The sequence below is a fragment of the Macrotis lagotis genome, chromosome X (assembly GCF_037893015.1).
Source record: "Macrotis lagotis isolate mMagLag1 chromosome X, bilby.v1.9.chrom.fasta, whole genome shotgun sequence".
Taxonomy (NCBI): Eukaryota; Metazoa; Chordata; class Mammalia; order Peramelemorphia; family Peramelidae; genus Macrotis; species Macrotis lagotis.
In genome coordinates, this window is record NC_133666.1 from 390189601 (window position 1) to 390202676 (window position 13076).

Consider the following 13076-nt stretch of genomic DNA (forward strand, 5'->3'; position numbering starts at 1 on the left):
AAATGATTGTAAGTTAGGAGAGACAATGATTCAGGACTGCCCAGTTCATGATTCTCTTCAGACAAAGTACACAGTAGAGTTAAAATGAGTCAAAGGATAATGATACACTTAAGTTTAAAGTTAACAGCCTTGCTTTTATCTGGACTTTTTGTATCAAACATAGTGAAGTCATTTTGGACCTCTTCAGTGGAGAGACAAGACCCAAATATACCCATATTCTTATATCTTATAACACCAATTATGTTAGACCCTTTAATATTTCTAAGAGAAATAAAGTTCAAATGTTACATATTTAAGGGTGATAAACAATTTGATGATCTTTACCACAATTTCTTTTGTATTCTGTTTTACTTCCCCTTTTCATTTACCTTTTTATGCAGCTCCTGGATCATGTATTTGGTGATTGAATTCTATGTTTAGTTCTGGTCTTTGTGTCAAGAAATTCTGAAGCCTTCTATTTCATTGAACATCCATCGTTTTCCCTGTCACTGTATACTGAATTTTGAAGGGTAGTTAATTCAAGGTTGTAATCCCAGGCACTTTGCCCTCCAATGCATGGTATTTCACATCTTCCAGTTTTTCTTTATTGAAGCTGATAGGTCCTATGCAAGTCTAATTATGTTTTCCTTGTGTTTGAATTGCTTTCTCTTTGCTACTTGAAATATTCTCTCCTTTACTTGAGAGATCTGGAATTTGACTATAACAACCCTTGGAGATTTTACCATGGGGGTGACTCTTTCTGGAAGGGTTCTGTGTATTCTTTAAATAGTCATATTTTCTTCTTGTTCTAGCAGATTTGGACAGTTTTCCTTAATAATTATCTACATGATGTTATCCAGGTTCTTTTTTGTTTGATCTAGACTTTGTGGTACTCTTGATGATTCACAGATTGTCCCTTCTGGATGTATTTTCCGCATCATTTGTTTTCTCTAAAAGGTCCTATGTTTTCTCCAATTTTTTTCTGCCTTTTTATTTTGTTTAAATGGAATCTAATAGTCTGGTAGATTCACTGGTTCTATTTGTTCAATTCTAATTTTTACAGTTTTATTTTCTTCAATTACCTTTTGTATTTCCTTTTTAATGGTTTTTAATTCTCTAGTCAACTTTTCATAATTTTCCTACAAGACTCTCATTTCTTTTTTTGTCATTTTTCTTCTGTCTCTCTTTTTTAGTTTTTAAAATCTTTTTTTTAATTCTTCAATGAGTTTTTGTATTTGAGCCCATGTCATTGAATTTTTTGAGACAACCCCTGTGAGTGAATTTTTCACTGATTTCTTCTTCAGACATGGTATTGTTAACATCTTTGTCTATAATGTAGTTTTCTATACTGAGAGCTCTTTTTAGCTTGTTTTTGCTCATCTTTGTTGTTTTAGCTCTGCTCCTAGGGTATAGAAAATATAGAGTATAGATTCATGCTTTTCAGGCTGGTTCTGGGGTCTGATCCCTGGCTTCTTGTTGGCCAAGAGGTTGTTTATGCAGTACATGCCTTGCCTTTGTAGAAGTTTATTTCCCCCTTTGTGTCTATGAAGTGGTTTTTTCCCAAACCATTTGTGTGTTTTGAAGCAGTGTTCCCAGTGTCCAGATTTTATTTGGGGTTGGGATCCTCCCTGCTGATTTGATATCTAGTTGCCACAACCTCTACTATTGTCAAGCCATCATAACCTGGTTTGCACTGTAGCTAAAAGCCTCCTGCTAGATTTCCATCTCTCCTGCCTTCTGCGATTTATTTTTCCCTTTCCCCCCAGGTAATGGGATAGGAGATAGACATTCACTGAAGATGCTTCATGATGTCTGCCACCGAAAACTTCTTTGAAACTTCTCTTTTTCTTGGTGGAATTTGTAGCTTGAATGTTAGAATGGAAACTTCATTTATCTTTTTTAGGTAAAAGCTCTGGGAGCATATAAGTTTAATGTTGCCATCTTGGCTCCACCCCAGAAGTCTTATAGACTTTTTTAATCCTTTTATAATATAAACTTCCTGCAAACTTTCCAAGTTCTGTTAGGCTGGAAAACTGCTTTACTTAGTATTTTTTTTAGTTCAGTCACTCTATAATTTGGTCAGATTCATTATTTAAAGGTATTTGGAGAGTTTTCAGGGAGACCTCACTGGGAGTTCTTGCCTTTATTCTGCCATCTTTTTTCTGTCCCTCTGGAGTAATTTCTAGAGGGCCATTGAGCACTGGAGGAATAGGAAGGACTAAAGAATTAAATTCTGATTATACAAAAAATAATAATTGCAGAGATTTCATTAACCATTTTCATTAACCACTAATACATCTATTGCAGTTTTGTTATTTTGTTCCTAACTTTCATAGTTTCCCTATTAAAAAATCTTTCATAATTTTCCTATAAAATTATCTTGAGACCATCTGATATTTTAATGTTTTTGTTTTTTAATATCTTCCCTAGTATTAAGCAGATGGAAAAAGATATATTTTTACAGCTGAAATGAACAGTTATGATAATACAAATTTCTTCTTTAGAATCTCTGACAGAATTCTTGGGACTACTCCAAGAAAGAAATGGATGGATGTGATTTGAATTTCTTCCTTTTCCTGACTGTTTTTGATTATTTGATTTGATTTGACATCTTTTGATTCCACAACATATGTAATTTATTTTAGTATTGAATATGATAGCCAATATTTAATAAAAATGTTCTTTTACTTAAGTAACAGAAAGTGCTCATGGATAGGTTTGGCTAAAAACACATATATATGAAGACAATAATATAAATAATATAAGAATAACAAATTAAATCTTATATGACTCAAACTATCATAGGGACATTTTATACATATTCATAAAATAACAAAATTCATTTGGAGGAACAATACATAAAAAAATCAAGGACAGCAATGAAGCAAAATTAAACTAGGAATGGAAAAATAGTACAAATTATACGAAAAATCTTTATCTTTAAACTTGTTTTGTACCAATTGGAAAGTAAATTTGTGGAACAGAATAGCCAAACGAAAATAAGAAATAAAGGAATTAAGCAACAAAATACTTAACAACACCAAAAACTGTACTTAAGAGATGACTTACTCCCTATTTGATAAGATCCCAGAAAAAAGGAAAAGACTGACAAAAATTAGACTTAAGCAAATATGTTTTACTATATTAAAGTTTAAAATGCAGACATGACTTTAACATTAAAGATCAGGTATGGTTAGGAAGGACAGATAATTCATATAGTGTTTCATATAAAGGGTTTTTTGGATGCATTAATGGATTTTATACATTTTTCCTGTTTCTCTTTTTTATTTTCTTATGTTTGCTTTTTTTGCTGTTGTTGCAAGACATGACTCTGATGAGTCATCCTGAAAGAAGGATGAAAAAGAAAACTAGGTGTTACTGAAAGAAAATATGTCCATTAATGCTTGAAAAATGATCTTAATTTTTTTGTAGTTAGTCTTATGTGTCCATACATTTGAGAAACATTTTTCTCTTTGTAATTCTTTTTCTACAACATAGTTTATTTGTTGACTTTTCAAACATATTTTGGAGATTCACATGTTGACATGTCATATATAATCTTAGAAAGAATGGATTGGTTCTAGTATATAATTTTGTACAATTTATTCTGGCTTTCTAATCATTCATACTGTTTTAAAATTTTCTTATGTCTGATGATTTTCTATGCAGCTTCTACGATTTCTTATAAAGTTCTATTTATAAATAAATCTTAACTATTTAAGATGTATACTCTTTAATTTCTAGTAGTAGCAAACCGGCACTTCTCCTTGGAAAAACAGCTATGATAAATCTCTAGCATACTAAAACATCAGTTCAATACATTGTTAACAAAAGTCCATATAGTTAATTTTTTTTATTTTTTCCTGTTATCAAAGTATGACTATAAGAAATGAACTATAAGGAAAGTTGAGCACTGCGGAATCAACACTTTAAATTGTGGTACTGTGAGAAAATTTTGAGAGACCTTTGGAAGGCAAGGCAATTGAAGTAGTCAATAATCAAACAAATTAATTTAGACTATTCACTGGAAAGCAAAATAGCAAAGGTGAAACTTAAATACTTTGACTATATAATGAAAAAATGGGGGTCAGTGGGAGAGTCCCTGATGCTGAGAAAGACTGAAGGTAAAAGGAAAAGAAGATGTCAGAAGATGAAATGCATAGATAATATCTTGGAGGCAATGGACATGAACTTGGAAAGACTTCAAGAAATAATAGGGGATAAAAAAGTCTGATATCTATGAAGTCACAAAAACTTTGGACATTACTAAATGACTGAAAAATAATTACAATTGTAGTGAATTGGGTGGCTAGGTGGTGCAGTGAATAGAGCACCGGCCCTGGAGTCAGGAGTACCTGAGTTCAAATCCGGCCTCAGACACTTAATAATTACCTAGCTCTGTCTCCTTGGGCAAGCCACTTAACCCCATTGCCTTGCAAAACACAAAACAAAACAAAAATGTAGTGAACAAACATTGACTCATTGTCATGAACCTCTCAAATTCTGAAAATTGATCCTTTAAGACATTTTTTCTCAATGTTGACTAATCTATTTTAAACTGTTATTCATGCTGATGGTAGCCATGTCGAATTTCTTCATTCTTTGATATGATCATGGTTTTTATTATTAAACGAAATGAAATAAAAGTTAGGCAAGTAATGTGCTTAGCTAGCACTTATACCTTTGAATAATACCTAACAACATTCAGGGAGACATTTACACTTTTCATAAACAGAGTGGTAAATGAGATCTCTCATTTTAAAATTGAGAATTTTAAGAGACAAGCAAGATTGCATGAATCAAGAGACCATGTAGTAATTCTAGATCTGCTTAAGACTTAATTTGTTACAATTTTCTTTGCCAATGAGAAGAATTTTTCAACGAAAAAAATAACAGAATAAACCTGTATGTTACAAAGTTGACACTGATATTTAATGAAATAAATATTTTCATCCTCAAGAGCTCAAGTCAGCTGACTTGAATAAACTATATCACTGAGTAATGATAGAATGACAGGTACAATTACTGGCTATGAGAACAAGAGAAAATACAGGCCACAAACCTGCAAAGTAAGAGATTTGCTGTGAATTAAAAAAAAAAGAAAACAGAGACTGCAAATTATGAACTTAAGGTATTAGGTTGCTAAAATTTATTATGTTATATCATATCATACCTATTATATTATATAGTCAGTTTTCACCAAAATTCTTAAATATATTTTAAAGGTATAGTTATTAAAAATGTAAGGAAAATCTGATTCAATGGTCATAAAACAAACTAGTATTATCAAGATCAGATCACATTAAAATCACATCCCATTCTTTTGGGTCATGGTGTAGAATTGGCAGATTTCCCTTTCCTCTTCTCTTTTAACATGGAAGCCTTATTAATTAGAATTGTCAAGATTCAGATAAACATATTTCTTGTCCTTCTTAAACGTACTCAACCTATGGTAAGAAGTTTGTCATTCCTTTATTTTAAAACATGATTCAAAATTCAAAATTCAGTTCTCAGAAGTTAACTTTATTGCCAATTTTATATTTCTTAAATATATTTTTATTTCTTTCCTTTATTCTGAAAATTATTTTTTCTAACTTTCTTCTTTAGGACCAAGAAGAACAAGTCCACAATCTTTATTGTTATGGCAAAATCCTTTTAAGTAACTGAGTCTTAGTTTCCTTATTTATAAAACTGGTTATAAAATAGCTGGAATACTTTTGACCTACAATTATGAAAATTCAATATTTAAACTATGCTATGAATTTATATATATATATATATATATATGTTATATAATATAAGTTAGTACTGTTTTCCATGATAGTCTTTAAATTATTTTGAATCATAAAATAATCAGAATGAAAAGGGAACCTTGACATTCTTCTAGAAAATTCCCTTCCTCTTTTAGAGGAGAAGTATGAAGTCCAAATCTCCTCTTAACCAGGATTAGTCTATCAAATTTTTATATGGTACCTTTTCCAGTTCTCTACCTATTCTGGAGATTATTGTTGTAATGGACAAGACCATGAATTTGTTGTCAACAAGACCTGGATTCCAATCTTTCCTCAGACATTCATTAGCTCTGGAACATAAGACAAATTACTATGTTATCTAGATCTCATGAGTATAAAGAAATATGAATGAATGAGCTCTAATGTATTGTCTAACAATAAATTTGCAATTCCATAATTTTCTTATAGACTCAAACTTGTCAATGTCCTTCCTAAAATATTGCATACAGAACTTAATACAAAAACAATATAAAATGTAATCTAATTAGTGACAAGTGCTATAGAAAAAATATCTTTCTCTAAGTTTCCTTACTTGCCCTTAATGTAGAGTAACAGCACTGATATTTTGGCTGCCATTTATACTCTAATATTGAAGCCACTAGATGATGAATTAGAGCAAATGATTGACTCAGGGTCAAAAAGACCTGAGTTCATGTACTAATTCAGACAATAAGTGTGATGAATCTTCTTAAGTCAGTCATCTTCTGTCACTTTTAGTTGTCTCTTCTGGAAAAATATGGATAATAATATTACCTACCACATAAAGTTATTATATGGATCAAATGAAATATCATCTAAGGAGGTTTGAAAAACTTGAAGTTCTTTATGTATGCCTGTTATTTTTTTACCTTGAAATTTCCTGAATTATCTAATTTTTTTTCACTAAAACTTTTCATTTTGACCTTCAGGTTTGTTTTGTCTCTGCAGTTATATAAATATTAATAATGAAACAATAGCTTAAAAAATAAATTTTTTTCATGACAAAGTAATAAAAGTGTAAACAGCTATTTAGTAAGTGATTTCATTTGGTTGTGATTTTCAAATGGAAGTTGTTGTGACAGATGAATAACACGAAATATATTTGATATTGTCTTGGGTTACCTATTTGCTAAGAATAAAATGGTAACCCATGTGCAGTGAATTATTATGCACCAAGGTACTACTTAGTATATTACCTTTTCTTAGTCATTGAAAGGCACCCTAGAAAGTGTATTCAGAGCATGCTGGCAAATAATTTAGTTCTAGTGTGGTGCTAAGGTCATGGCATCAAAGTTAAAATAAAAAAGTCTCATTTTTTTTAATAACACTGATTTTGAATGCCTTAAAAATACAGTTTTCTCATTTTCTCATTTTCTCCAAGCAATCATTGCAGGAAAAATGGAGGTTTCATTATTTATTGATTAAACAAGAGCAAACTGAGTATAGAAAAGGTCAAAGCATGACCCAAAAGTAAGCAACTTAGGAAAATACAAAGTAAATGACCTGACCTCAGGTATAGTTATCTATTCTCTTGAATTTTTGCATTTTTGAAGTAAAAAGGGAAAAAAAAATATGAGTAATCCCAGAACATTTTCTTAGAGTACTTTGCTTTGCTATTTTTTTCTGTTTGTGTTTCTGTTAGAATTAATGCCACCAGTGATTCAGAAGATGATGTATCTTGTGAAAAGGTTACAGGCTGATAAGATCAAGACTGAAGCTGTATCCTATGAGAGCAGCATGATAATGATTTTAGAGGTCATAGATTCTCTGTAAATGTGCCATTTAATAGAAACCATGGAACTATTACTTTCAGTCAAGTGTTTTAATGATTCTGAAATTGTGTTTTCAAATAAGTAACTTCTGCTGATACAATCCCTAATCGTAATTAAAGTACATTAGAAACATGATAAACGGGTATGCTTGAACAAAGTAATGTAGAATAAAAATGAACTGATACACAGAATTTCCTTTTATTCTGATTTATGTTGGGTCATAAACTATAAGAACATTATATCTCCTTCCACAGGAAGCTCTTGATGTACATGAGGAATTTTTACTTAAACTTAGATATTGTCACATTACCCCTGAGCTTGCTGTCAATATAGCTCTAATATATTTTAGCACAGTACCAGGCCTCTAGTTCTATTGAGCTCTTTTCAAAGCCCATCTATTATGTACTAGGAAATAGTATACAAGCACAGTCTCTAAATTTTGAGAAAATGGACAAGCCACCAATGCAAAGGCTTGACAGAGGGGAAACATTATTTTAGATAACCATGGTATAATGAAATTAATTTTAAATATCATTTGAACCAAATCATTGACCCCCCAAAATCTGTTTTTATTTAATTCTTATTAATTAGTGAAAACTATCAAACCAATCTATATTTCCCCCACATCTTCATATTGACAAAGAACAAAATAACCAAAAATTTTCAGAAGCAGCATCTCTCTCTCTCTCTCTCTCTCTCTCTCTCTCTCTCTCTCTCTCTCCCCTCTCTTTGTCTCTGTCTGTCTCTCTCTGTATCTATCTTTGTCTCTCTGTCCTCTTTCTCTTCTTGGTAGTACACATGTACATGTGAAATTCAATGGAAAGATCATTAATCTCTCAGTCAATAAATTTTATTAAACTCCTACTATGTACCAAGCTTTATCCCCAGAAAACCTGATATCATATTCCTCAGCTTTATCATAAATTGGGTAATTTTGGGAGAGTAATATTTTTTTATTTTTGGTCTTCAGTTTCTTCAACAATACAATGGACAAGTTGGCATAGGAAAGCATTTAAGACTCCTTATGCTTCAAATCTAGTGTTTTGTGGCACAATAAACCCAAATGGAGGAGCTGAGACTAGCACAGTTGTCTCGAAATGGTCAAGGAGAAAAACAATCAGTTTTCAGCTAGTTTAATTAATCCAGAGCATGTTAGCTTTTTTATCAGAACTTGGATTCAGACACACACACACACACACACACACAAACTGGGTATGGTAAATTCTGTGGACCTTTGTTTATTTTTCTGTTTTTTCTTTCCTTTAATCCAAACTTGTAATTTCACTATTGTAGAGAACTTCAGATTTGGAAATTCCTTTGACTAATATAAGTTAGCATGTTCAATTTGAAGTATTAGGATTATTTGGAGGCATCAAGATATTAAGTGATTTGCCCAGTGTCATACTGCCAGAATGCATAAGAGGACTTATTCCTGAGTCCATGAGTTGTCCTCTTTCCTTCTCAAAAATGAAAATAACAATATATTATATGCAGCATATATTCCATTGATAGTTTTAGATGAATTAACTCACCATATAAATTTAGTAGTCAAATAGACTTGATCATTACTTTATCAAGAATTATAGTAATAGCTTTACCACAAACTTTTGAGGTTAGTTTAAGAGTGAAGATGTTAAGGAAGAGAATCAACACAACATAAAAAAATCATTGAGAATGACATCACAATTTCTGATCTGATTGGGAAATAGTAGATTAAAGCATTTGCACTATTCATCTCAAAATTTGTTTTCATAAAAGCTTATTTCCTGTTGCATAACATGAAAAGTGTTTTGTAATGAAGCCTCAGGATGTCTGTGACCTGCTTTCAGAAATAAAGTAATAGAATTTACTGGAAAAATTAATGGAAGAAATTAACAAAACAACGGTGATATTTTATTGAGCACACACAAACACACAAATACACATATACACACATACATATACACTCCTGACAGACTGATTACTGAAAGGTTTAGATAAATTCTCATTAGAGAGAACATTTGGCAATGTTATGACCTCAGTAAACAATCTTCAAAATAAAATTTGTGAGTGAGATTATATATGAAGATTAATCATTGAAAGGCTTTTAAAAAGTAAATATAAAAAATTAGAAAAATAAGTAAGTGATGTAAATAAGTTGATCTCTTTGATTGTTTTGAATAGGAAATCAAAGTAGCATTAATGCCTATTTCTTGACAAAAGTATGACAATTGAAAATTTGCCCTCAACTCAGACAGTCATTTGAGTAAAGAAGAAGTATTTAAAAATACTTTTCAGATATTTTTAGTGTTACAAAATTGTAGAGAATGCCAACCTGAGTCCCTGTCTTCTTGGACAGAAGACTTACTGTTGCCACTGTGAGCATTGTTATCTATAGGGAAATGCTAATTGGTCATTAATAGAGTTAATATTCAATTTTTTATTAAATTATTTTGAAGTTTTTTTTTTTGTAATTGCCAAGTCTTCATATGCTAATGCATGGTCTTTAACCTAATCTCTCTCTCTCTCTCTCTCTCTCTCTCTCTCTCTCTCTCTCTCTCTCCCATTCATAATTTCTCTTCTTCACACACTCCCACAGCATACACAATTGCTCACTCTCAAGTTTCCTATAACTTCTCACTCTTTTTTGACATTTATTTAGCCAAATTTCAAAAAACAATGTGTATTACTGCTTTTGAAATTTATGCAATACCCATGTAACCTCACACATTTTATTTCTGGAAGAGAATTAACTATTCTTGCCTAGCACCTCTATTCTACCAAACTTTTTATGCATCCTTCAGTGAGCACTTTATAGGAAATTAAATTTAACCATAACTCTTTGGAGATAAATGAATATAAAATAACATCTAGTTTTTAATTTTGTTTTGTTTTTCAAAAAGATTTAATTTTACCATCCTTTAAAATTCTATTTTTAACCAAAATAGTTCTTAGGAATCCTATTTTTTTTAACCCCAGACTAGTACTTTTTGGTATGACATTCCAAAGTAGATTGGCAACATATCTGAGGCTCATATTCATAAAAAGTTACCATGCAATGGGAGGCTAAAAAATTTCTCTGAAGTCACATAGCCTAAACATAATGGAGGCAGAATTTGAACCTTGATTTACCTACAGTGAGGCTAGTACTCCTAAAGAACCATATGGCTGGCATTCTGCATCCAAGAACAACAAAATGGTGTTTCTTCAAACCCCACAGTTTAACAAATATCCCCCAAACAGAATTTATGTGATAAAGATTACATAACATCAAATGGCTCCATGGTATAGATACACTTAGAATCCAAAAGAGGGTATTTTCTTTAAGTAGAAACTGATGCTCACTGACACTCGGTTCATTTACTACTCTTTCCCCACCAAGAACTTGCAATAAAACTAAGCTTTATATCCTGGTTTATCTCCCATTTTCCAGTATGATAGAACCCTCAATCCTACGTTGTGGAAGTGCCATCCTGAGCCTGTAATCCATGAGCTAGCTCTATGTTTGATGCGAACCAAAAAAAAAAAAAAAAAAAAAAGGACAATGATGGCACAGATCATCAGGAAAGAACATCAAATATTTACAAGGGCTGCAGTTGGGTCAGATGGAACACCTGACTAAAATAAAGGGAAAGCACACAGCAGCTAACTTTGGCCAGTTCTAACTATTCCAAAGAATTTAGAACAATGATCTAAACTTGTGAACTAAGAATCTCCTTGCTGAAATGCTTTGAGATCCATGCACCATTGAAACAACAGAAGGAAACAGTAAGGAAGAGAGTAATAAAAAGGGTAAAAATGAAGGTGAGTGTTTTAAAAGAGAAATGAGAATGATGAGAGCAGAGTTTATGTGCTGTGAAGCAAACATCATCAACAGAATTTGAAAGAAATTGAATCTGCAATAGTAAGCTTCAACAAAGAAACAAAGAAGTGTAAAGGGCAACTTGGAAATTAATAACAATAAATGAAAATGTGATGAGCCAAGATGGTAGAAACCAGGTAGTTACATGAACTCTCTCTTAATTTCCCTTAGAAGCAACAAAAAATGAAACCTTGAACATATTCTGTAGTGTCAAAATTCACAGAAAACAAAAAGATATACAGAGTCAAATAAATTTCCACCTTAAGACAACTTAGATGGACTTTAGGATATGTCTATTACACTCTGGTACTCCGGTAAAAGGAGATCACATCAGAGCCCAGTGCAGTGAGGGAGTAGAGAAACCAGTAGGAAACTCCAAGATACATCACAGATCAGAAATTGAAGTCTGTTAGGAGTGGTTAAGCAGGTAAGATACCCAGCAGCCATCTGTGAATCTTCCGGCACAGCAGACACAACTAAGGCAGTCTCCCTCCAGCTCAGGGAGCAAGCTACAAGCATCTGAGGGTCCAGTGCTGAAAGTCAGTGATCAGACACAAGAAACTTAGAACTTTGAACCCTATACCCTGAAGCAAGGTTATTTATTTTTTTGTTAATGTACCAAAAAAAAAAAAAAAAACCCAAAAGTCCTGACCATAGAAAACTACTCTGGTGACAGGAAAGATCAACATACAAACACAGAAGAAGAAATAAGTAGCAAAATGTTTAGATGTGAAGTCTTGAAAGGGAATATGGCTTTGTCTCAAGGACAAAATATTCTTTTTGAAGAGCTCAAAATGGATTTTTAAAATCAAATAGGAAAGACGGAAGAAAAATTGGAAAGAAAATGAAAGTTTGACAGAAGAATTATGAGAAATTGCAAAAGGTAGCACACAAATTGACAGAAGAAAACAGCTCCTTAAAAAATAAAATTGGTCAAATGGAAAAATAAATATCCCCTGTAGGAAACTGTAGGAAACTGTGATAAAAGCAGTATTGGTCATCTGGAAAAGGAAGTCAAAGCTAATGATATTATGAGGCATCAAGCATCAATCAAAAAAATTTAAAAACAAAACAGAAAAAATAGATGAAACTGAAAAATAGTACATTAGGAAAAAAATTGACCTGGAAAATAGATCCAAGAGAGATAAATTAAGAATTGCCATAGTGTCAGAAGCCCATAATCAAACAAGGAGAGTAGACAACATCTTTCAACAATTTATTGACTTTGGACTTCCGGCCAAGATGGCAGAGAGAAGACAAGCACAGTTCTAAAGTCTCCTGATCTCTTCCCCATCTATCAAATGAAACAAACCTCTTAAAAGAAATCTGAAACAGGAAACCCAGAAAGAAAAGCTAGGAGAGGAAAATCTACCTCAGGATTTGTCTCCCGCAGCAGCCTTGGCTGACTACCGGTAGGTGAGTCCGAGCACCCAGGGAAGATCAGCCAGACCAACAGCTGAATCATAACCGGGAGTCTGAAGGTCCAAGAGCCAGACCTGCTGGATCAGCAGTGGGGCTGGACGAAGGGGGCTTGGGTCCGTGGGGAAGCAGAAGCGCTGGTGTTGTTGCTGTCCCCCTGGAGCTTGGGGAAGGGGCTGCGGGGAGAGGTCTGGGGCAGGACAGCTGTGGACACCATCCCTGGGCTCCTCAGGTTGGAAACTCTGAGCCCATGCCTCCATTGCACTGAGGCCTCCTCCCAAACAAATGCAAATT